The sequence below is a fragment of the Hordeum vulgare genome, chromosome 1H (genome assembly GCF_904849725.1).
Source record: "Hordeum vulgare subsp. vulgare chromosome 1H, MorexV3_pseudomolecules_assembly, whole genome shotgun sequence".
In the NCBI taxonomy this organism is placed as follows: Eukaryota; Viridiplantae; Streptophyta; class Magnoliopsida; order Poales; family Poaceae; genus Hordeum; species Hordeum vulgare.
In genome coordinates, this window is record NC_058518.1 from 402,747,199 (window position 1) to 402,774,884 (window position 27,686).

The 27,686-nt window shown below is 43.3% G+C and overlaps 1 pseudogene; it reads right to left on the minus strand.

Moving 5' to 3' along the window:
- Positions 1-2,225: 2,225 nt before the first annotated feature.
- Positions 2,226-22,496, minus strand: LOC123412199 (annotated as a pseudogene).
- Between the last annotated feature and the right edge of the window lie 5,190 nt (positions 22,497-27,686).

Below are 27,686 nucleotides of genomic sequence, written 5' to 3' on the forward strand. Positions count from 1 at the left end.
GATGCATTCTCGCAACAGAGAAAAACAAAGTAGGTGACATCGACCCATCCACTTGAATTCTCAAGTTAACTTACACCCCACCGATTAAAATTCTTATGTTTTCGCAAATCATGTGCACGCACAGAATACTGCCAGTGGTCCATGATCTACTTAAAGGCAAGAGGTCAAAGAAGGGTGAGTAAAAATGAGATTATAATAATCAATGGAACGATTGAGCACACAAAACACTGATGAACTGATGTTTTCATGTCATGCAGCCACATCGCAAAGGAGCTAACACTGATGAACTGATGTTTCCTGTCATGCAGCCACATCCCACATTGCAAAGGAGCTATTTCCGCCAAAAAAATCACAAAGAGGATGAAGTTGGCCTCAGACAAGAGTAAACAACATCCAGAGCCATCTGCCATATAAGCAAGGAAAAACAAGTTGTTTGTCCCATAGATATGCAAGCCCCTTAGCACCGTTCCTTGGACGATGCGTTGCTGTTCATCTGGTATTTTGAACCTCTGTCTTTTGGGCTGCAATAATACAGTGCTGCTTAAACATCTGGTATCTAGCATGTTCATTGTTACTCTTCGTCTATACCCACTAGTATCCCAGAGACAGTTCTTCTAATACAATACGAAAGAGCAGACCAACAGATGCAAAAGCGAGCAAAACGAGCTCAGAGTCCATATTTTGACATGGAGTTGAGTAGTCTGTGTCAAAATAATGATCGTAAAAAAAAACTCCCATGTCTGTGAGCATCAATAGAAGCTGCTCATTATGAGTGCATCTTTAACATGGTTTGGTTTTTTTCGAGAAAACGCAAAAGCCTTTGCGTTTTATTGCATTGAAAAGAGGGGGGAAAACATCCTCCTAAGAGGCTAGTACAACGGATTCCCAGATGATAGTGACATGGTTTAGTTAGCTAACTACCTACTGCATTAATAAGTGTTGGGTGTTTGGTTGACTAATATTATCCCTACCCATAGGATCAAATGTGTTGTATATTCCCAGGGCTGAGAATTCCTTAAGAAAATAAAACATACTAGAAATCATGTGGATCTCTCTATTGCTTCACGTCCACAAGGATTTATATGTCACTATCATCTGAATTATCTGCACATGGACCAGTTGGTGGAAATAAATAACAGGAAGTAGAAGAACCTGGAGACTAAAAACTTACCCAAACTTGGGGTAGCCCTTGAAGTAGAAGAACCTGGAGACTAAAAACTTACAACAGCAGGGAAAAAGACACAATAATAAAATATTTCTGCTAGGTGTGATCGTATCTCCTGGAGATTAACACCAAATGGGCTGTTTACGGTTAAGTCCATGTATTCCGATCTCATTGACTCAGTACCAATTCCAAAATCAATACACATTTGGAAGGTTAGGGTCCCTCTTAGAATAAAAGTTTTCTTGTGGTTTGTTCACAAGGGAGTTATTTTAACTAAGGATAATTTAGCCAAACGGAATTGGAAAGGAAGTTCTAGATGTTCTTTCTGTCCAAGCCTAGAAAGTATTCACCATCTCTTTCTCGACTGTCCTTTGGCTAAAATTGTTTGGCGATCAATTCACATTGCTTTTAACATCGCTCCTCCTGTTGACTTGAACTCGTTATTTGGAACGTGGTTACAGGGAATTGATGTTCAATTGGCTAAATCTATTCGTGTCGGAGCATGTGCTCTTCTTTGGGCTTTATGGAATAGCAGAAATGATTTGGTTTTTAACATAACTCGTGATATCCAATTCTTGCAGGTTATCTACCGAATTACCGCACTGATCCGCACATGGTCGTTACTAACTCCTGTGGCAGCCAGGGAGCTTATGGTTACTGGGTGTGTCCGCTGGGAGATGGTAGCACAGGGTATCTTCAACCGGTTTGGATGGCGGCATATTAATAGGATAGGTGTTTAGTCATCTTCATCTTTTAGCCATTCCAGGCTGCGGCGCGATGTTCGTCATGTATCTCCTTTTTCCTTTTTATATTCTGTACTTATTGGATACTTATTTGGATTAATATATGGCTGTATGCATCACTCGATGCAGAGGCCGGGGCAAGGCCTCCTTTTCAAAAAAAAAAAATCTAGCAAACCACCAATCCTTAATGAACGATCAACGAATAATCTTACTAATTAAAGGTGCATCACAGAAATTCTTTCTTCCCATGTATTTTATAGGGGCATGTTCAGAAAACTTGGGACAGGGAGACAAAACTCCTGGCATACCTTTCTGCTCTACTTTAGCACCTTTAAGAACCTGAATGCACCAGTAGCAGCAGTGATAAATGTTGGCACAGGCCCGATCAAGCGTTGTACGCCGGCTCCTTGATCTGGCTCGTATTCGAAGCTAGCTGACACCGAGTAGTATTCGAAGCTAGCTGACACCAAGTAAAATCCATCCAGCTACTAGGCTGCTTGCTAGCTAGCTTTGTACGTGCACCTTGTCTCAGGAAGAATCGATCAACCGTGGTATTGTACGTACGAGTTCGGTCGACGGAAAGTACTCGTCAAGGAGCCAGCGTACAACGCTTGATCGGGCCTGTGCCAACAATTGGTATCTAGAGCTTGGTTATTGACGTGATTTTCGGAAAGCAATCAAAAGATCATGTCGAACCCGGGCAAGGAGATCGTTGTGGCAGGAGCGGGAGCACCGATGCCGATGGTGAGGATGTCGCAGTTCCCCCGGCTGGATCGAGAGGACTACGCACTATGGGCGATGAACATGGAGGTCGCGATGGAGGGACCGGAGTTCTGGGAAGCTGTCGACCCCGGCGGCGCCGAGTACGCGAAGGGTGCGGTGAAGTACCGGACGGATCGTCAGGCGTTAACGGCGATCTACTCCGCCATGCCGAAGGATGTGCTGCAACACCTCGTCGGAAAGAAATCGGCGAAGGAGGCATGGGGGACCATCAAGATCCTGCACCAGGGTCATGAACGTGTCAAGGAAGCACACCTTCAGTCCTTGATGAGAAGCTACGAATGCCTGAAGATGGAGGAAAGCGAGACGGTTGATCAGTTTGCCTCCCGTCTTAAGACCCTCGTCAATGGCATACGGGGCTATGGTTCAACCCTAGAAGAAGTTGCGATCGTTCGACGATTTTTGCGCGCCGCGCCGGCACGCTACATCCAGATCGTCATGTCGATCGAGCAATGTCTCGACCTAAAGACTCTCACGGTCGAGGATCTCGTCGGAAGGTTCAAGGCCCACGACGAGAGAATTCGTCTCAGTTTCGGCGACACAGAGGCGAGTGAGCACCTGATGCTGACAAAGGCACAATGGATTGCCCTGTCAAAAGAACAACAAGGCGGATCCACGAGCAGCAGCAAGAAGAAGGGGAAGGGGAAGCAGCGCTCGGCGAGAAAGAACTTCGCCGACTCGGATGACGAGGATGCGCCTGCACCACCGAGGAGGAAGTTTGACATCAGAAAAGTGAGATGTCATAAGTGTGGCCTCCTCGGTCACTTCAAGGCTGACTGCGAGGAAGCACCGAAGCAACAGGCGCTCATGGCTGAGGAAGGAGACGACGGGGATATGATTCTGATGTGCGAACTAGTGGACGAAGATGATCCAGATGATCATGATCTGGACATGAGTCCGGTGAGTGCACCCACATCAGTACACCCAGGTGAAGTCGTGGCACCAGAAGTCCATGACACAAGACGTGATGGTGTGGTCACGCAAGAAGGCGAAGACATGGCGCCTGAAGACCATGACACAGGGCGTGATGGTGTGGTCACGCTAGAAACAGGTGACGTTATGACACCAGAATACCATAACATAAGGTGTGGCAGTGTGATCACGCTGGAAGACGGCGAAGATGTGTCGCCAGAAGAACACGGCGTGGGATGTGATGGAGTCGTCGCGATAGAACATGAAATGCGGCGACCTTCACTTAGCCCACACGAACTTGGCACATACGTGATGTTGGAAAATGCAACTTCGTGTTGTGCGGACATCCTGAGCACGGACGTATCTATTGCATTAGAAGATCGACCGGACGAGGAGAGCCCATGTGGACAGCATGCCCGAGCGCACGGAGCCGACGTTGTGCCGAACGAGCAAGTTGATGCGGCTATTGGTCGAGCATCGAACAGAGGTGGGAGAAACCCAAGTTGTGCAAGCACGAAAGCGGCTGATTTGCTCACTAGCTTGTGCTGCACAGTGGAGAAGCCAGATGGTGTTGGCCAGTACGAGCTGTATACAGCAGCTCCAGGGCTAGGGCTAGAAGGGAAGCAAATCCTAGAAATTTTGCAAGGGGCACTCAGCCTAGAAAGCAGCGTTGGAGGAGGGGCAAGTGTGTTCTCTGAAAGTCTTGAAACGCCAGAAATTAGAACTTTGGCAAGTTTAAAAGAATATGTGGCTTCTCCAATAGCACATGAACGACGCGTATTTAATCTCTATCCAGAGGAAGCGCTTCAAATAAATTCGGTGAAGATGAAAAGTAAAGGGCAACGATGCTTGCACATCGAGGAACCGGAAATTTTTGAAGAAGCAATCATGGAAGAGTGTTGGCGTCATGCTATGGATGAAGAGTTGAGGTCGATCCAAGACAACAAAGTATGTGAGCTCGTGGATCTTCCCAACGGACATAGTGCCATAGAGCTCAAGTGGGTGTACAAAGTCAAGAAGGATGCCAAAGGGAACTTGGTGAAGCATAAAGCAAGGCTCGTGGCTAAAGCAAACGTGCAAGAGCAAGGTGTGGAAATCAAAGAAGTGTTTTCTCCGGTTGCAAGGATGGACTCGATGAGGCTACTTATTGCTCTCGCGGCTCAAGAATGTTGGACGATACATCACATGGATGTGAACTTCACGTTTTTGGCTGGGGAGTTAGAAGAAGAATTGTATGTGAAGCAACCACCGGGATATATCAAAGAAGGAGAGCAACACAAGGTATTGAAGCTACACAAGGCGTTGTACGGGCTACGACAAGCTTATCAAGCATGGAGCATCAAGCTTGACAGTACATTGATTTCTCTAGGTTTTGAGAAGAGTCCACTCGAGCATACGATGTATAAGCAAGGTAATGGAAAGGATCGTCTCTTAGTGGGCATCTATGTGGATGATCTGTTGATAACTGGAGCTGACGAAGAGGTGATTGCAAACTTCAAGCTACAAATGAAGGAGCTATTCAAGATGACTGATCTAGGGCTCTTGCGTTACTACCTTGGGATCGAGGTACAACAAAAGCCGGACGAGATCACACTATGCCAGCACGCATATACAAAGAAGATACTTGAAAGCAGTAGCATGGAAGATTGCAACCCAAGTTATGTTCCAATGAAGCCTCGTCTTATACTAAGCAAGAAAAGTGAAGCACTTGCGGTTGATGCAACGGAGTATAGAAGTGTGGTCCAAAAGTTGAGGTATCTCACAAATACAAGACCGGACTTGGCCTATTCTGTTGACATAATGAGTCGCTTCATGGAAGCACCCATGACGAAACAATGGGCAGCTGTGGAAAATATACTCAGGTACATCAAAGAGACAACAAACTTCGGTTGTGTCTATTTGAGAGAGAAGAAGAAGGAGATGATGAAGCTACCGGGCTACAGTGATAATGACATGTCAGGAGATGTGGACGACCGTAAAAGTACCTCGGGCGTGGTATATTTCTTGGGAGGAAATATAGTGAGTTCGCTATCACAAAAGCACAAAGTGGTCGCATTATCCTGCCGTGAAGAAGAGTATATTGCAGCTGCAACCGCGGTGTGTCAAGGTGTGTGCCTAGGAAGACTACTCGGTGACCTCACAAGTAAGGAACGGAAACCAGTGGTGCTCAATGTTGACGACAAGTCTACAATCTCTCTGTGGAAGAATCCAGTGTGTCATGATAGACGCAAAGACATCGATACGAGGTATCGGTACCTACGGGAGTGCGTGGAAGAAAGCAAGATTGATGTCAACTATGTTTGCACCGACGATCAGCTTGCAGATATCCTAACCAGATCTTTGGGACGACGGAAGTTCATGAAGATGCGACGAAGGATTGGTGTCGAAGCTGTGAAGTGAGGACATCGTGTTTAGGGGGGTGATTGTTAGGAATAACCACGGCGTCCTAGGATTAGTTTCCGTGTACGAGTCCGTGTAAGTTTCCACGTCAATCACCGAGTAGAATTAGGATTAGTTGGCAGCCTAGCTAGCTAATATATATACTCATGTATACCCCTGTACTTTGTACCAAGAAGATCAAAGCAATACACAGAAATATTCGGAAGCGACACGCTCCCGTAGCCATCAATCTCGGCGTCTTAGTGTTGTCTTGCGTGCGTGTATTTTTCAGTGTTTCGCCGGCAACTTGATCTGGCTCGTATTCGAAGCTAGCTGACACCGAGTAGTATTCGAAGCTAGCTGACACCAAGTAAAATCCATCCAGCTACTAGGCTGCTTGCTAGCTAGCTTTGTACGTGCACCTTGTCTCAGGAAGAATCGATCAACCGTGGTATTGTACGTACGAGTTCGGTCGACGGAAAGTACTCGTCAAGGAGCCGGCGTACAACGCTTGATCGGGCCTGTGCCAACAATAAAGCACCTTCTGGGTTGATTATTGCTTGTAAGTGGCGAGATTCTTGGCACTGGAGCAGGTCTATAGTTTTGATTTGGAGTAGATCCATTGGCCATAATTAAGTTCTTACTTATAGAAATACGTAGTCGCCCATCTGAGCTTGCATAGGCTGGATACACCCTCACAGGAAACTGGTCTTCTAATACTGATCTCCAATATGGGAAAAAACTTCTCTTTGTATACGTGGGATCCCATCCTCCGCCTACTTTCGTTCTCACAGCCTGTCACATATTTCAATAGAGGTACGGCATAAAAAATAGAAAAATTGTACTTCCAGCCAGTACCTCTCACTTGAGATGTATTATGTTGATCAATACACAACATTGGTGTTTCATTAGATATGAATGATGTTACTGCAGTGTAGTACTCAAGCAACATAAAAAGTTGTTGAACCAGCACAATGCATGGCATAAACATTGCAACTGAAACATGCTTTTGTTATTGCCTCTAACGATTATATTACACTGCATCTTCGTCTATCAGTATCTTCCTCACAGGTACCAAATAAATTTCAGATGCAACAGATCATTCAAGAACACTAAGGTGTTGGAAACAACAATAATGTGAATGGAATCTACACAGATCATTCAAGAACACTAAGGTGTTGGAAACAACAAAGATTCTATTATGTATTTGACTCCACCGCCGGTCACCTCCTCCTGCCACCCTCTCCATCTCCGCCGCCCAAGGGCATGGGCGGCGGCGGGGCGTCTTCTTCTTGCGTGATGGGGTCATGGGGCAGCGTGGGCCGGCCTCCTCGGGTCTGGGCGGCATCGTGGCTCGCTGGTGTGGGGTGCCTGCGTGCGTGATGCAGCGGCGTGGAGGACTTCTTGGTAGTGGCGACCCGGGGCCACGGCTCTGGATGGTGGTGGCAGGTGAAGCCCAGGCCTCTCGCGGCGGCATGGCGTGGCGATGTCCTTGTCCAAGGCGGATTTGCGCCGACAATCTGGTGACTTTGGCTCCGGATTAGATCGGATCAGCGATGGTGACGAGCGCGCGGGATTCCTCTCGGTGGCTCTTGTGGTTTGGTGAGGTGCAGTGGCGGCCCTCCTCCCAGGCTCCAGTGATGGCACACGCAGGCAGTGGCCGGTGTGTCAGGGCTCTCCCACGGTGGCAGTGCGGTTGTGAATGGTCGCTGGATCTAGATGGTCAGATGTGGGGCTTTGAAGGTGGTCTGGATAGTGCACATGTTGTCGGTTGGATGCTTATGGGACAGATCCAGGTTTGCATCTCAAACCCATTATTTGGCTTGGTTGAGGCATCCGGCTTTAGATGTTAGGCATTTATGCGATGTCTGTTTGGTATTAGGCTCGGACTATCGGCACCACTTCATCAAGTGGATATGATCATATGAGTAGCGAAAGATGTTGCTAAGATAGTGCCTTCAGACTTCCTGATGTATTACTTTGTACGGTCTTTGTGAATAATTATAAAATGGCTGCATGGCCGGGGTCATCCTCCTTTTCGAAAAACAAAAAAAAATGTATTTGAAAGCGTTCATAAGAGTTGTCAATTGGGAAATTTTCACTTCTTTATATATTTTTAGAAAGAGTTGATGTAAAGCAAAACAAAAAATAGAAGAAGGAAAGGGCAGTTTTTTTAATAGATTTTTTTATTTTTGCTGCCGCGATATCATTTCACATTCCCCAATACAATCGTCTATCGAAGACCAGACCAACCCCAGATTTGAGTATCTCTTTACCTTTTCCTGTGCACCATCCGGATTGGCCGTTTCCTTAATTGACATGTTTGCATCTACAAGCCCAATTATGCAATTTAGAAAGAAGGGGAGAGAATAGGACTCAGTTTGTTAAATGTAAAAAGAATCACTCGAGCCTGACAAACCTTTGCATGACTCTCCATTTGACTCTCCGTCTGACTTTCTGCAGTCATAAGGCTGGCTGAAGTGGAAGACAAAATAAAATAATCAGCGAAATAACCGTTTATTCGCATAGAAAATTATTGTGTGAAGCAATACAAAGAGTAGTACAGTATTAGAGTGTCCATGGAATCTCCAGGAGGGCAAAATCCGTACTCTTTGAGGATAGATGAAACATGTTGAAAGACCTCGGCATGAGGCACCTACATGACATACAAGCTATTGTATCAGGCAATATATCACTAACATGGGAGTCCCCACTAACATAGATCTACTGTATATACAACGTATCAATTTATATAGCTAATCATAAGAAGCAAGATGATGGAAAGAATTGTTCGGAGGAGAAAACTTTAATTGTTTGAAATCACTTTAATTGTTTGTTTTGGTTTCTCAAAGAGAAAGGTGTCAATTTCTTCGGGCTATATTGAACTGTTTGTTGAACCAGCACAATTGAACTAAATTGCATACACCTAGTATTTGTTGAACTAAATTGAACAGTCCTCTAGGGTCAAGAAAAAGTTTAGGTAATGAGCCCCAACTCCGTGTTTCTTGCAGTACCTGAAGTTTGTAGGCTAAATAAAGTACCTTAAGCATACGTTTTCAGTCTAACATGAACAAAGAAGGCTCATGTCAACGCACCTAATATACCCCCAGCTCCGGTACCTATAATTTTTGGAGCTGGGGTCCTGCCGAACAGCTGCCAGCATAAAAATATGCAAGTGCTCATTTTTGCAAATTTATCTGCCATGCATCCAGAAAATAAGCAAAGAGAAATGAGAAAAGCGCATGTTGATATGGACAATTTTACTGCTAGAAACAACTAGAGACAATACAAGGCAATGACAAAACCAGAAAATAGACACAAGTGAAGCCAAGAACAGACAAAATTGGCATTTCACACTGTTTTTTTTTCGAAAAGGAGACCTCGCCCCGGCCTCTGCATCGAGTGATGCATACAGCCATTTATTTAAGTACTGAAAAGATCCAAAATAGGTACAAAGTCGAAAGTAAAGGAAAAAGAAATTACAAGGCGATCAACGCCTAAGCCGAAGATATGAATAGGATTAGTTGACTAATTCCCTATTCTATCGGCATGTCGCCATCCATATCGGCTGAAGATAGCCTGAGCTACCATCTCCCATCGGGCACACCCAGTAACCAAAGGCTCCCTGGTTTCCACAGGAGTGAGTAAGGACCACATGTGGATCAAGGCGGTAGCCCTGAAGGTGACCTGCAAAAAGTTAATAGATTGTTGTCTGTTAAAAACTAGGTCATTTCTGCAGTTCCATATAGCCCACAAAAGTGCAGAAGTTCCAACTCGAATTAGCTTAGCGAAAGAGCATTTCACACTGTACTCGTGTCAGATAATATTAATATGGAGATCTAGTGTTTCTCTCACCAATGTTTTCACTATTAATGCAAGCATTAAGTATTGATTATAAGATTTGCATTTCCATGACAAAAATGCAAATGGTACCAAAGAAGGAACTACCATTCTTCTAGTTGTATAGTGTGTGACTTCAATGCAGAAATCATTAATGCTATATCTATCATGAACTCGTATAGAAATCTCCTTCACAATGTAAAAATATCAAGCAATATCTTACAAGATGGAGCACAACAGGTGTTCTTACAGGTTGTTTGTCTGTTCGATGATGAAGATAAAAGGAAAGAAGTAGCCAGACAGGGGATCTGATGTAGATTAGTATATGGATAACTAATAACAGACTGGTTGTTACTTATACTTCTGACATAGAACATTTCATTAGAATAATTATTACAACGGCTTTACTCCCATCAATTATTTCTCTTGTTTCATTACCTCTGACATCACCTTTTCCCAAGTGTTTAGAGATAAGAGGAGTTTGTATCTCATTACATTATATGACAGGCTAAATATTAGAGCATGAATCAGCTATACAAGCAACAAACCGAGGTGAAGTGGACGGGAACTTTCTGACTCTTAAGTAACATCTGATTTGAGATTCTTTCAATCAAACAAGCAGAATTTAGTGAGAAAAATATTAGAGAACATGTTAAATTGATCTGTAGCATCAAGCAAGAAAAAAGAAATATGCTTCTTAGAAAAATATTCACAAACTACGCATCCTCCGCACATATTATCAGGAAACTACACCTATCTTTTAGCATGAGCTGCCACGTTAGGCCAACAGGTAAACCACTCTGAGGTCAGCAGAGCCACATTTTTTTTTTGATAAGGAGGAAGCGAGCCCCCGGCCTCTGCATCAATCGATGCATGCAGCCATATTATTAAAGATAGATAAAATAGTATCTTAGATCCAAATAGCTGAAAAAGCCGAAAGTGTAAAAGAAAGCATGATAAAAGCCACATCCGGCGTATGTAACCTTAGACTACGATGCCTATACATCTAGTCTATTATTAGCACGCCATCCAAATCAGTTGAAGATAACCCGTGCGGCCATCTCCCATCGGTTGCACCCAATATCCATAAGATCCCTGTACTCCGCATGACTGAGTAACGACCACGTACGGATCCAAGACGTTGCTCTGTATATAACCTGCAAAAAATTGTTGAAGTTCTTGCCATTAAAGATCATGTCATTCCTGGTATTCCATATTGCCCAAAACAAAGCACATATCCCAACACCGATAAGTTTCGATATTTTAACGTCAACTCCATTGAGCCACGTTGTAAATATTGAACCAACACATATAGGTGGGCTGATATTAAAAGCTATTTGAATAGTTCTCCATAGCAGTTTTGCAAGAGGACATTCTATAAAAAGGTGTTTAATTGTTTCATTTTGCTCACAATAGCAACAGTTAGGCCTTCCTCTCCAACTGCGCTTAAGTAAGTTATCTTTGGTTAGTATGACCCCTTTGTGTATAAACCACATAAATATTTTAATTCTCAGGGGCACCTTGATCCTCCAAATAGGTACAGATGTTGGTAAAATTCCTGTATTTATCAGATGTGTATACATGGACTTGACTGAGAATACTCCATTCTTAGTTAATATCCACCTAATACTATCTGATTGTTCAGCTAAATGCACCTGCATGATTCTTTCAACCAAATGCAACCATGCATCCCAGCGAGCTCCTACTAAAGCCCTTCTGAACTGTATATTAAGCGGTGTAGATTGTAGTATCGTGGATACATAATCCTCTTTACGTTGTACTATATTATATAACATTGGGTATTGAAGTGCAAGTGGTGTGTTCCCAAGCCAAGTATCTTCCCAAAACCTTGTTGAGGCACCATTACCCACTATAAATTTTACCCTCTGGTAAAACTTCATCTTTATCTTCATTAGCCCTTTCCAAAATGGGGAATCATTTGGTCTAGCTGTAACCTGAGCTAAAGTTTTAGAATTTAGGTATTTGTTCTGAAGTATCTGAATCCACGTTCCTTCAGATTCTGTAGATAATCTATATAGCCATTTGCTAAGCAAACATTTGTTTTTCACTTCTAGATTCTCAATGCCCAAACCCCCCTGATCTTTAGGAGAGCATATAATATCCCACCGAGCTAATCTGTATTTCTTTCTAGCTTCATCACTTTGCCAGAAAAACCGAGATATGTAAAAGTCTAGTCTTTTTCGTACCCCTACTGGTATTTCAAAGAAAGACAATAGAAACATAGGTAAGCTTGTTAACACCGAGTTAATTAAGACAAGCCTCCCTCCATATGACATTAGTTTACCCTTCCAGCAGCTTATTTTTTTCTCAATTCTTTCTTCGATACATTTCCATTCTTTATTTGTGAGACGCCTATGATGAATAGGTATTCCGAGGTAGCTAAACGGAAGTGATCCTAGTTCACAACCAAATAGCTGTCTATACGCGTGTTGCTCTTCTTTTGCCTTTCCAAAGCATAAGATTTCGCTTTTGTTAAAGTTAATTTTGAGCCCTGATAATTGTTCAAATAAACACAATAATAATTTCATGTTCCTTGCTTTAGCCATATCGTGTTCCAGAAAAAGAATTGTATCATCCGCATATTGTAATATAGACACACCCCCATCTACAAGGTGTGGAATAAGTCCACCAACTTGGTCTTTATCTTTGGCTCGCGTAATGAGTATTGTCAACATATCAACAACTATGTTGAATAATACTGGGGACATTGAGTCCCCCTGTCTTAACCCTTTGTGTGTTTGAAAATAATGTCCTATGTCATCGTTTACTTTAACACCTACGCTCCCTTTCTGTATGGAAGCATCAACCTGATCTCTCCACCTTTCATTAAAACCTTTCATTCGTAAGGCCTGTTGAAGGAATGACCAATTTACCTTATCGTAAGCCTTTTCGAAATCTACTTTAAAGATAATTCCATCTAATTTCTTTGTATGGATTTCGTGCAACGTTTCATGAAGAACGACAACCCCCTCAAGGATATGTCTCCCAGGCATAAACGCCGTCTGTGTCGGTTGGACTACAGAATGTGCTATCTGTGACAACCTATTTGTTCCAACCTTTGTGAAAATCTTGAAGCTCACATTCAGCAAACAAATTGGTCTAAACTGTTCAATGCGTGTTGCTTCCACCTTTTTTGGCAACAACGTAATTGTTCCAAAGTTGAGGTGGAAAAGCTGCAACCGGCCCTCGAATAAATCTTGGAACATAGGCATGAGATCACCTTTAATAATATGCCAACACTTCTTATAAAATTCTGCTGGGAACCCATCTGGTCCCGGTGCCTTATTCCGTTTCATTTGTGCTATTGAATCATAAACCTCCTTCTCTGTAAAGGGAGCAGATAAAACCTCATTCTCATCTGCATTTAGTTGAGGTATATCATGATTCAAGCTCTCATCCAGTGAGACCAACGTCTCTTTTGAAGGTCCAAATAATTTCTTGTAATATTCAGATATGTATAATTTTAAGTTTTCATGACCTACTATTGTTCCTTCATCTTGCTCCAGTTGAATTATTTTTTTCTTTCTATGCTTGCCATTTGCAATCATGTGAAAGAATTTAGTATTATCATCTCCATGAACTACCTTGTTCACCTTAGCTCTTTGTGCCCATTTCATTTCCTCTTCTCTTAACAATTTTTGCAATTCTTTTTCAGCATTTATCTTATTATTCCTATCTGTCATGTTTAACTGTGCCGACTCGGCTTTGATGTCTAAATCATCAATCAGACGAGTCAGTTTTTCTTTTTCTATTTTATAAATACCACTTTGATATTTCGCCCATCCTCTCAGAAATTGGCGAAGATGTCTTATTTTGTTCTGCCATCTTTCAATATTCGTAGAGCCACCAACTTTTCTAGCCCATTCACGAGCTATGAGATCCATGAAGCCTTCTCGTTCAAACCAACTTAATTCAAATGAGAAGACATTTTTATTACCTACATGATTGGCCTCCCCTGAGTCAACCATGAGGGGTGTGTGGTCTGAGATGGCTCTCTGTAATGCCCGTACTGTGACAAAGGGGTACTTCTGTTCCCAGTCGACACTAGTTAGTACTCGGTCCAACTTCTCATATGTTGGTACCGGTAGAGAATTCGCCCATGTAAATTGTCTACCAGTAAGGTCAATCTCCCTCAGATCGAGACTCTCAATAACCATATTGAACATGAGTGACCATCGTTCATCATAGTTATCGTTATTTTTTTCCTCAGACCTCCTGATAATATTAAAATCTCCCCCCACCATAATTGGGATTGTTTCTTCTCCACAAATTCTTACTAGATCAGCAAGGAAGTCAGGTTTTAGTTCTGGTTGAGCTGCACCATATACGGCTATCAAAGCCCATCTGAACCCATCAATTTTCGATCTCACTCGAAACTTAACGGTAAACTCGCCGTAAACCACACTCATCACCTCCAATGTCTCACATTTGACATCAAGTAAGATTCCTCCAGATCTACCCCTTGGTGGCAAACAGTGCCAGTCAAATTCAACCCCTCCTGATAAAGTATTTAAAAATTGAGGTGTGAAATTATCTCTTCCAGTTTCTTGTAGAGCCATAAAATCTAGTTTATATTCTATCGATGTTTCTCTAAGGAACCTTCTTTTAGCCAAGTCTGCTAGACCTCTTCTATTCCAGAATATTCCTTTCATATATCATCATGGAATTTTTTCTTTTGTTTCACTCTGGCACTTCTCCTAACCGCTGATTCGGGAAAAACCTTCCTTTTCCAAGGTTGCTTTGGTTTTTCCAGAATCATTTGAGTGATACCTTTTTGATTAATTGATGGTGAATGCGTACCCGGAATTAAAGAGGCCGTATACCCCTCCAATCCTGTATCATCCCCCTCCTCTTCCTCTCCGTCTATGTGTAATAAACTTTGACATACTTTTTGTAATTCTACCCCTCCTAATTCATTAATATCTTTTTCATTCATAGGCTTGACCGATGCAAGATTTTGAATAAACTCCATAGTTCTATCCGTTTCTATATCAAGAATATCATTAATAGTTTTCGCTAATTGTTTGCTGGAAGAACCTAGAGTAATTCCTATGTCGCTAGCATTTTGCATAATCTCAGATTCGGTGAAATGCAGTATTGAAGCATTATGATCAATTTGCATACCTGTAGCTGCCTCGACATCTCGAAGCTTTGCTGCCCTCGTAGCACGCGCTAGTAACATGTCATCGGCATCCGGCTGCTCCTAGATACGTTGACTGAACCTTAAATCTCCGCAAGAAGGATCTGGAATTCCTCCTAAAGAAATCACATCTTGTGAGGATATAGCTGTATGTGTTCGTCCTTTTACCTTACAATCAGCAGCAACCTTGTCCTGCCCAGAAGACGGTGCGGAAGTCTGTTCCAGTATTGCAAAACTGATGTCTTGCTGCTGCTGATTCAACAAGCAAGATTCAGACTCTGTATTTTGATTCGGTCCATCAGAAGCAGCATTTACATTGCTGCTGTTGCTCACCAGCCCAGCTGAAGCAACGTTTTGCTGCATGGCTTGCATGTCCCCCTCTGACAGAGCTGACTTATAATGGCTGGCTGCGCATGTTATGTTGCTGAGACCAGCTGAAGCATCCTTTTGCTTCGTATATTGCATGTCACCCTGGGACATACTGTGAGAATAGTGGCTTGTACTTCTCACATCGTTGCTACTGTTTCCAATCAGCCCGGCCGAAGTATCAGTATGCTTCGAAAATTGCATGTCACCCCGATGTACGTCCTGATTACACGTCTTAGGCACAGATGTCTGTTTCAGGCTCAGTTGCTCATCTTCCCTATGAAGTTTGATTGAACTGATTGGCGTGGTCAGCACCTCCAAGTGTGACAAACGCATGGGCGGAGAAGTATTTTTTCCTTGACGTGGTATCTCTTCCTCGATAGCAGGTATTACTTCCTCTTCGACACATGCTTCCGTCCATAGAGTAGTTGGCGTAGGCATCTCAAAAGATCCAAGCCGTAAAGTAACCATAGGTGACACTGAAGAGGAAGGGGTTCCTGCGCTGTTAAGTGAATTATGCTTGGCAGATGATGATTGTGATTTTGCATTGTGATTAGACTTGTCGGGCTGATCCTCGTCGGCATCTCCCTGCTCCTTATCTCGATCATCTCCATCTGCCATATGAGTATCACCGTCATGTGATTGCTGTTGGACCTCCACCTCGACCTCTACATCAAGGTCATAGTGAATTCCATCGTAAGACCATGGTGCGTAGTCCGGTATGTACTCAACATCAAGGACCAACACACACACCCTCGCTATACCCCGTTTTCGAGTAAAAGGCATATCCACCTTATTTGTCTTACCAACCAAAGACCCTAGACTCCATACAATAAGGAAGTCATTAAGAAGAATCTCTGGTATTCCTGAAAATCTAATCCAAACCTTCTTTAACAGCGTACCCAGTGGTTCCGGTTTTTTACACTCCTCAAACTCAAGTAAACATTTTCTATCACTAACTTTGCTGACCCCAAATGCAAGCAACCGTTGAAGATCCTCTCTTCTTGGAAACTCTACTCGAAAACTTTGATCATCTACCTTATCTGGTGCCCACTGGTATGTCTCAGACACAAGCCTTTTCAGCTGTTGAGAAACTTGTTCTGCAGTCAGTGTTCCGTTTGTAACCGTTACTAGTCCCGTTCTGGAACTCTCTAGGCGAGGCGGAACTAGGACCGATGAGGATCTTGGTGTCTCAAAGAACATCAGCCTACTTTGACATACACCATAAATATTAATTACCGGCTTAGGAACTGAGAGTAGCGGACATGTGGCATCATCATGACCTGGTTTCTGGCAGAGATCACATATCTCAGTTGTACAATCTACTACGAAGTGTCCAGGAACTCCACACCTGTAGCATGCCAATTTTTCCTTCTTTCGAGCAGCTTTGTTCGCGCGTGCGGTGTCTCTATCCTCAGCCGACCTAGGTCTCTCAGCAGAGTTGGAAGTATTACCTGGCACTCCATCGTTTGCCATTGGATTAATTTCCTTCCACTTGGGCAGCGAATTGTTTCGGCCAAACGTTCGGAGTCCACCACCCCCACGTTGACGAAAGGTCGAACCTCTTGCACCTTCGACAAAATTGCCTTCCGGAGGTTGGAAAGGTCTGTGCCACTGATTAGCACCTCCCCCCGGCCCTCCCCCGACGTTCCATTGCCCACGTCCACCACCTTGACCGCTGAAGTTTTTGTTCCAATGTTGTCCAAAATTTCTATATCCCTGGTATCCGCCACCTCCTCTGTTATACCCTGCACCTCGTGCAGGCTTAAACGTCACACCTCCACGGCCCTGACTGTCCTTTCCTGCAGTAAGCAGAGGACGCTCCCCATCAGATCGTGACAGTGCTGGATTCCCTGCCCCTGAGGTATGCGCCACTGCAACCTGCTTGGGATCAGAGTGAGGAGCCGCTGCAACCTGCTTGGGTTCAGAGGGAGTAGCCGCTGGCTGGGATCCACCCCGTGCGGCCATGGAAAGCGCCGGCACCCGGCGGGCTCTTCCCGTTCTCGACGGGAACCCAGGCGGCGATCGAAAAGACTTGCGATATGTGCCTTCGTGGCAAACCCTGATTCCCAGTTCGTTTTCTACCGAGCTTTCTTTCTCGTACATATCAGATCGTTCGCTAATCTCTGGGCTATCCACCGGGCACAACTGGGCCTTATACCCAGCTGTCTCGGGCCCTTTCACATCAATTAATGGCCCATCTTGGCCTATGAGTAAATTCAAACGTTGCTTCCTCTTTTCTCGGATCCCGAGATCTACCTGCGACGAGGACGTCGCCGACGGACGCACCGTCGCCACAGCTCGATTGTTCTTCCGTTTGATCGGGACTGTCTTCCAAGAATCGATAAAATCAGCTAGTGTTAATGCCGGTAGTCGTACCTTCGGAAGAGGTCCTTTCCATGGTCGTATTGCGGACGGTGCAGTGCGTCGATGTACGATACGCCGGAGTACCTCTGTCTTGTCTTCCGTATGATCTCCAAGTCCAGACCAAGCACGATCGGACGAAGGAATGAGGCCATCTAAATTTTGTGCAACTTCTTCCTTGGTATATCCTAGCTGCAATGATTCGCATATAAGATCTGATGGAGTTGGGATTGTACCTCACGCTGATCTGGGACTTCATTCTCTGGTTCGTCATCGGTGTCAGTGGCCAAGGCCCAGAACCTACCTCCGACCGGACACTGGCCAGTTAGCGTGCGGGCGCCGCCGGCTGTGACCATCCGCCAGGCCCGCCGGTAGTCGCCCCCGGTGTCCTTCCTAACCTTGTGGGAAATGTCACTTTGGATGACCTTTTAAAAATGGGAGAAATTTTCACTTCCCGGCCTCTGCACCAACAAGGGATGCATACGGCCATTTTAGTATGAGTATCAAGATAAACATGGTCCTCAGAATTTTTTTAAATGAGTATCAAGATTTTTTTTGATGAGTGGTTTTACCACACGCCAAACTTGATCCTCAATAAATGGGAGAAAACTCCCTGTGCATCACCTGTCAATTCTAGGAATTGAACTCGGGTCGTTGGGCTGCACAACCGCATGCCCAACCACTGAGCCAAGGCCCTCATGCCACATGTGCATGACAATTGACATGTGGTTCATAGTTGTCAAGCTGGTAAGATGTGCAGCTTTATGATAACAGTAGTACAATAAGTACAAGGGATGAGGGTTAAAAAAGGTAGTAGTTCGGTGATAATTTGGGGATAGATAATTGCTGCAAGAAAAAGTTCATTGGTTTAAGCAGACAACTCTAAAACATTGCAGCAAAAGGACCAACTCTCTTCGGGTTTTCGGGTACGGTTTTCCTTATAAACCGGACCAAATTTTTTCTTCTTAATGAAATGCAGGAACCCCCTGCCCCTCTCAAGGTGTTCGAAAAAAAAGGAGAAAACAAAATTGGCGTAAAATCAAACACAAGGTTCAACGATATGTAACAGTTCCATCCTCCAAATTACACCAAAGAAAACCTCATATATGCTGCTCCCTCCGTTCCTAAATATAAGACCTTTTAGAGATTTCAATATGGACTATATACGGATTTATATAGATGTATTAGCCGTATTTTAAAGTATACATTCACTCATTTTGCTCCATATGTAGTCCATGTTGAAATCTCTAAAAGGTCTTATATTTAAAAACGGAGGGAGTACATAATATACATGTGTTGCAATCTTATTATTGCTTGAAACTCGGCTTTTAGGTAGAATAAACCAGCTCTGGAATTCAGATACTGAAACTAGTATCAGTAAATAAATGATATCAATCACCTAGGGCATTCTTTGTGAAGGTTGAGTTTCCCCTGTAATCTTTCTTCTCCACTAGCACCTAATAGATACTTCCTCTGCCCCATAATATAAGAGTGTTTTTGACACTATACTAGTTTCAAAGACGCTTTTGTATTATGGGATGGAGGGAATAGTATCTACTCACATAACTAATCCAACCCTATCTCAGATCAACCGGACAAGATTATATCGAATCTATCTTAAGGATGAGGGCATTCTTTGTGAAGGTTAAGTTTCCCCCGGAATCTTTCTTCCCAACTAGCCCCTAATAGATAGGAGTAGTATCTACTCGCATAACTAATCCAGCCCTATCTTAGATCAACGGGACAAGATTATATCTAATCCTTCTCAAGGATGAGGACTGTTATTGGAGCAAATATAAGAAGACCTCTAGCTTATAAACACAACGGGGCCCTTAAACTCTCTTTTTACTGAGAATCCACAACACTTTTGGGGAAGCATAATCTTGTGATGTTTTTAATGTGAAGTTGAAACTCCACTAAACGGAAGGAAGGTGTTGGCTATGCTATAGCCACTCGATGCAACCAGAGTCGGCATGTCGTGAAACAACTGATTATCTCGAGAAAGTGTTAGATTTTACTAAGTTCATTTCTGTATAGATTTGTTAAACAAAATGAAAACTTATTACGAAGTTGTCAAATACTACCACTGTCCACATTTTTTAGGCCAGCGAACAGCTTAGGCCCGCCTGTTCCTATTAGGCCATGTAATTAAGCCTGCATTAAAGGCACAGATATGCTGGATGGATAATTAGAAGAAGAGGAATCCGTAGCACATAAATATCAGGAGCATGCAGCCAATGCATGCGCAACATGTACGTCTAGGAGCAACTCTTGCATTAACCGCTGTCGTTAATGACGCAAAACATCCATGCGCTTTAATCGGATGCGGAGCGCCAGAAATTTGCTCCTAGCATTTTGGTCCCCCATGCCCAGTAAACCTAGACGGAGCAAGTATAACATATTATCATTATCAGTTGAGGTGAGAATTATTAACATTCTTCTTGCTAAGATTAGGGCATGTACTTTTTTTAAACAACAGCACTAACAATAATAAAAATACAAATATTAAGTAAAAGGCATATGAGGCACCGCAGCCACAATATACCAAAAACGCTTACCTCAGAATGTGCTTGAATGTATGCAGAAAGATCTTCACCGACATGGAAATTACATCAACAAGCAGCCATGTATAATCAAAAAGTGTCTTCCTTTCTTCCAGAAGCTCTGGTGTCATTCCATGTGAACCTTTCTCCAATCTCAATGCATATGAAAGCCTCACTATACAGTTATTGATAATGTCAAACCCATTTTTCTTACTACTGTCATTTATCTTGGGAGAACTGCCCCGACGGATCTGCTCTTGAGCAGCCAGTAGAAGAACTGCAGACTGGAGAAGTTTTCCATCCTCAATGTAATTCCAGAGCTCTTGAAGTAAATTATTTGTTTTTTCTGCAAGCAGTCTAGTTGTATCCAAGAAGATCTTCTGTAAAACAATAAGGAACAAAAATCTAAGTGCATTTAGCATTCATATGCAAGCAAGTAATGTTGAATAATCTTTCTATGTATTGCTGTGTTCCGCTATGTTTCCTCCTATCAAAGTAAATATGGGTTAGGAACAATCTCCAAGGCAAAGAGAATAAAATTAATTACTAGCAACAGTTTTTGTATATTTTATTGATGATTTCTTATCCTTTCCTATAAGAACATGTCCAAACACATGAAGACAAAAAGGAAAACTTTACTTTCTGTGACAAGTTGAGATGAAAGGAAACCCGGTAAGTAGTATCAATAATTTCATTACAACAGCTATCAGGGCTCTATGATATGGCCACAGTTACTCTTTATGTCATGCTGCAAAAGTAGTAACTCACATAGGGAGGTAAGTGAAACAAACCATTTCAGGCAGACACAGCAGATGGATAAGCTTGTAGATATAATCGAGTGGATTCTGGCTGCGAGAAAGATTGTCCTCCAGGTTATCCTCCAGATACTTATGCAGGCAAGTATTCTCAACTGCGACGTGGAGCGGGAGTAGATTCTCAATGATATTATTGCCAACTGTGCGCACATTGGCTGATGCACCATGGCGTAAAAGCAGCTTAATCATGTCAACAGAGAACCTTTCAGCAGCTTCATGGAGCGCAAAGTATCCATATTCGTTTATGCAGTTGGGATTGGCATGCATCCAATAGAGCTCAGGTGACATGCCCTTCAATACAACTTCTGCACATTGCAGGGCATTGAAACTGACAATGAAGGTTAAGGTTTGTGCGGTGACGGTAAGATCCCATGACATGCCCTTGCCTTCACAGTTCACGAATAATCGGAGGAAGCACTGGACACTATCCTTTACAAGGATGGGTTCCAATTCGTCATACTTGTCCACGAAGGCAACAGACACCCACTAGATGGATCCGTCACAATTGAAAAAGGATTGAAAAAGGTGAAAGGCATCAGTCATCATCCAACTAAAATCACAACAAAATTAACTTTCTTGTGATCAGGTGCATGTATGAAAACAACAATGAAAAGAACAAAAACTTGTAATCCAAGCAAGTTGGTGTAGGCTAACGAAATAACCAAACATGAGACACCAATGAGGGAAGAGAAAGTAAGAGGATCAAAAGCTAGCATGGTTCAGGCATGTGAATCCCATAGAGCTCAGGTGCCATGCCCTCCAATACAACTTTTGCACATTGCAGGGCATTGAAACTGACAATGAAGGTTAAGGTTTGTGCGGTAATGGTAAGATCCCATGACATGCCTTCACAGTTCACAAATAATCGGAGGAAGCACCGTACACTATCCCTTACAAGGATGGGCTCCAGTTCGTCATATCTGTCCACGAAGGTATCAGACACCCACTAGATGGATCCGTAACAATTGAAAAAGGTGAAAGGCATTAGTCATCCAACTAAAATCACAACAAAATAACCTGCTTGTGGTCTATGGAGGTGCATGTATGACAACAACAATGAAAAGAACAAAAGCTTTTAACCCAAGCAAGTTGGTATAGGCTAAAGAAATAACCAAACATGAGGCACCAGCGAGGGGAGAGAAAATAAGGGGATCTAAAGCTACCATGGTTCAGGCATGTGAATCCACGTGTTCCTATCCAAGGTTCATATATGACAATAATAAAATTGTTTTTAGTAGACTACTAGACTAAAGTATCCTATAAGGTTACAGGGTTAACGTTACAGGGTTAATGAAATAATAACTAACATAACAGAATGACCCATCATCAAATTATGTATATGAAGGTAACACAAACCTCGGGAGCAGGGTCTGGGATGATTATGTCGTTTTCTATGGACTTGGCAATCTGAACAGCCTTTTCTCGCATAAGCTTTTTTCGAAAAGGAGGCTTAGCCCCAGCCTCTGCATCGAGTGATGCATGCAGCCATATATTAAAAAAGGCCAAAATCCGGCATAGTACAAGTCATAATACAGCCATATGGCCAAAAAACAAAAAGATACAAGGCGACACACTCGCCCAAACCAGGGATGACTGAAAGATCTAGATGACTAAACACCTGTTCTATTAATATGACGCCATCCAAACCGGTTGAAGATACTCTGTGCTACCATCTCCCATCGGACACACCCAGTATCCAAAAGCTCCCTGGCTGCCACAGGAATGAGTAATGACCACGTGCGGATCAGTGCGGTAGCCCTGAAGATAACCTGCAGAAAGTGAATATCGCGTAATCTGTTAAAAACTAAGTCATTTCTGCTTTTCCAAAGAGCCCACAACAGAGCACATGTTGCAACACGAATAAGTTTAGCAGATTGAACATCCATTCCCTTTAACCACGTTCCAAATAACGAGTTAATACTATTGGGAGGAGTGGTGTTGAAAGCAATGTGAAGCGAGCGCCAAACCAATTTTGCCATGGGACAATCTAGAAAGAGGTGTTGTATAGTTTCTTCCCTCGGACAAAAGCTGCATCTAAGCGTCCCATTCCAATTTCGCTTGGCAAGATTATCCTTTGTAAGAATAATTTCTTTATGAACAAACCACATAAAGATCTTAATTCTAAGAGGGACTTTGATCTTCCAGATATGTACCGATTTAGGAATAGGTGACGAATCTATGAGATCAACATACATAGATTTGACCGTGAAAACTCCATTGGAGGTTAGCTTCCAAAGAACACGATCGGGTCTGTCTGAGAGGTTAACATCCATTAACCTTCGAACAAGATGCAACCAGTTAGTCCATGTATCACCCGCCAAGGACCGACGGAATTGAATATTTAGAGGTACCTCACGCAATATTGCAGCAACAGACGCTTGTCGACGTTGAGCAATATGGTACAACCGCGGGTATTGAATGGCTAGAGGACTATTCCCTAGCCATGAATCTTCCCAAAATCTAGTCAATTCACCATTACCTAGAATAAACCTAGTTCTGTTGAAGAAAGAAGTTTTTACCCGCATCAACCCCTTCCAGAAGGGTGAATCAATAGGCCTAGCTGTGACCTGCGATAATGTTTTAGACTGTAAGTACTTATTCGTCAAAATATGTACCCACATCCCTTCGGTTTTCCTAGATAATCTAAACAACCACTTGCTGAGTAGACATCTATTTTTGGTTTCTAAATTTTCAATTCCTAAACCTCCTTGATCTTTAGGCCGACAAATAATATCCCATTTAGTAAGCCTATATTTAGTCCGACCCTCATCACTCTGCCAGAAGAAACGGGACCGATAGAAATCTAATCTTTTCCTTACCCCTACAGGTACTTCAAAGAAAGATAGAAGGAACATAGGCATACTTTTTAACACTGAATTAACAAGAACCAGCCTTCCTCCGTAAGATAATAACTTGCCCTTCCAGCAACTTAATTTCTTTTCGAATCGGTCATCAATACATTTCCAATCCTTATTTGATAGTTTCGATGATGAATGGGAATACCTAAATACGTAAAAGGCAGATTCCCAGTTGCACATCCAAACAGTTGAATGTAAGTGTCTTGTTGATTTTTGGCTTCTCCAAAACAAAACAACTGACTCTTATTAAAACTAATTTTCAGCCTAGATAGCTGCTCAAATAAGCAAAGGATGAGTTTCAAATTTCTAGCCTTGTTTAAATCATGCTCCATAAAGAGAATAGTTTCATCGGCATATTGTAGAATAGAGACCCCACCATCTACCAGATGTGGAATAAGTCCCCCTACAAGATCCTTCTCGTTGGCCCTCTTAATCATAAGCGCCAACATATCAGCAACAATGTTAGACAAGATAGGTGACATCGGATCCCCTTGCCTGAGACCCTTGAGTGTCTGGAAGAAGTGGCCAATGTCATCATTGACCTTAACCCCGACACTTCCTTTCTTAGTAAAGCAGTCAACATGCTTTCGCCAAAGCTCGTCGAACCCCTTCATACGCAGTGTTTGTTGCAAAAGGACCATTTAACTTTATCATATGCCTTCTCAAAATCCACTTTGAAGATAACCCCATCTAATTTCTTCGAGTGGATTTCATGTAAAGTCTCATGCAAGACAACTACTCCCTCCAGAATATTTCGGCCCGGCATGAATGCAGTTTGTGAATCCTACACGACAGAGTGTGCCATCCTAGTTAGCCTGTCTGTTCCCACCTTTGTGAAAATTTTAAAGCTAATGTTCAGCAAACAGATTGGACGAAACTGCTCAATACGAGTCGCCCCTTCTTTTTTTGGTAACAACGTTATGGCACCAAAATTCAAATGAAAGAGTTGTAAGCGACCAGCAAACAGGTCATCAAACATTGCCATAAGATCTTCCTTAATAATATGCCAGCACTTTTTGTAAAACTCCGCTGGGAACCCATCTGGCCCAGGGGCTTTACCGCTCTTCATGCCCCCAATCGCCTCAAGCACCTCTTTCTCAGTGAACGGCGCGGATAGCAACTCGTTGTCAGCCTGTCCAACTTGAGGAATATCCGCCACCTGCTGCTCATCCATTGATACAAAACTATGATCGGGAGCACCGAACAAACGTTTATAATAATTGGAGATGTACAATTTTAGGTTCTTATGACCTACAATTGTACCCTCGTCCTGCTCAAGCTGCAAGATCCTTTTTTTCCTATGTTTTCCATTTGCAATCAAGTGAAAAAATTTGGTATTATTATCTCCTTGAACAATAGCCCGTACCTTTGCTCTAGTTGCCCATCTCAATTCCTCCTCTCTAAGGAGCACACGAAGCCTCTGCTCAGCCTCGTTCTTGAGCTCTCTCTCATTCACATCCAACAAGATGGTCTCCGCTTTTCGATCAAGCTCGTCAATAAGTTTGATGAGCCTGTCCTGCTCATCCTTATAGGATCCTGCTACATTCTTAGACCAACCACGAAGGTACTTCCCTCCCAAGTTGTTTTTCCATTCCTTGGCAACCATATCCATGAAACCCTCCCTTGAGAACCAACTAGACTCAAAGGAGAACCCATCTTTATTACCTAAATGCTTTGCACTGCCAGAGTCTAGTAAAAGTGGCGTGTGATATGAGATTGCTCTTTGAAGTGCACACACCGTCACTAAAGGAAACTTCTGTTCCCATTCAGTACTTGTGAGAACTCTATCCAACTTTTCAAAAGTTTGATTTGGTAGGGAATTCGCCCATGTGAACTTCCTACCCGAGAGTTCTATCTCCCGAAGGTCTAGGCTCTCAATAATAATATTGAACATAAATGGCCATCTACCATCAAAATTGTCATTATTCTTCTCATCAGCCCTCCTGATAATATTAAAATCACCCCCTATTAAGAGTGGTAATTTCTCGTCGCAAATCCGTACTAGATCAGCGAGAAATTCAGATTTTAATTCCGGTTGAGAAGCCCCATATACAGCTACCAGAGCCCATTAGAAACCATCCCCTTTTGATGTAATCCTGAACTTAACCGCATAGTCTCCTAACACCACTTCTCTAATAAGAAGTGTGTCACACCGGACTCCAAGTAAGATCCCCCCGGATCTTCCTCTTGGAGGGAGACAATGCCAATCAAAACCAATACCCGCTGATAGAGCACTTAGGAACTGAGAAGTGAAATTGTCCCTTCCCGTCTCCATAATTGCAATAAAATCAAGATGATGCTCTATGGTTGCTTCAGCCAGAAATCGAGTCTTAGCCAAGTCACGTAGAACTCTGCTATTCCAGAAGATGCCCCTCATCGTTCATCATGAAATTTTTTAACAGTTCTGAACCGAGCACTCCTTCGGACCACCGAAACCGGATACACTTTCCATTTCCAGGACCGTTTAGGTTTTTCGCCAAGTCCCTGGTCCATACAACCAGGTACATCTGATTTGGCATGATCAAAAGTTTCAGTGCTAGTACTCGTATCTAGACAAACATCCTCTCCTATGTCTGACTCCTCCACGGGCATCAAGTTATCACATAATGAATTAAGACCCCCCAAATCATTAATCTCATAATCTTTCATGGGTTTTACCGCAGCCAAATTCCGAATAATATCGAGGGCCCTATCTACCTCTAAATCTAGTAGGTCATTAATGGATTTCGAAACTTGAGCATGCGAATTACCTAAAGATACTCCAACTGAAGCAGCATTCTCAATAATTTGTTGTGGAGAAAAATGAAGAATGGAATTCTCTTTATTAAACGACATACTTGTCGAAAGTTCCGCATCCTTCATCTTTGCAGCATGCATGGCCCGCCCCAATTGCATATCATCCACATCTGGCTGGTCCTGAATCCGCTGGTTGGATCTCCTCCCTGATGTCAGCGGATCTGGTATACCACCAAATGCTATGACCTCCTCAACTGAACGTGTATTTACTCCCTGGATGACACCCTCCTGATCGGTAACCCCTACTGGAGAAAGGACCTCAATGTCCACCACCGCATCAGCCGGCAAGCAATAAGGTGCTCCCTCACTTGGCCTATCCTACGGCTGCAAAACAGACTCTCCCTTAACCTTAGCCAGGTATTGGTCCAAAGAGACCGTCGGCAACCCAACCACCGGCGAAGAAGGCTGCAACGCCGCACAAGAAGTTTGCTTCCCTGGAATAGACAAATGAACATGTCCTCCCAGCTCGGCCTCCGTCGCCCTAGTAGCCAACCTGGCTGGGGACGAAGCCGGCTCCACCGAGCCAAAACGCAACTGTGTCACCGGTGTCGAGATACCAGCCCCCCCTCGAGTGGATATCTTAGGTTTCTTCGGCAAAGCAGAAAGATTAGACGGCATACCCTTCTTTTCAGATTCTTTAGCACAGGACTCATCGTCCCCATCAAACATATCTTCATCTTCATCTTTGACCTCCTCATCAAACATAGGTGGACTCTCAATCTCTATGCGAAGGGTATACCTCATACCTGCATAGACCCAGACAACCTCATCCGGTGCGATCCCAATATCCATCACACTGACCAGCATCCGTGCAACACCTTTGGCTCGAGAGAACACCATGTCAACCTTCTCAGTCTTTCCTATCAAAGATCCAAGGCTCCAAGCAACATGAAAATCATTAACAGCCTTAGACGGGGCTCCCAAAAATCTCACCCAAATCTGATGAAGAGGAACCCCCTGAGGC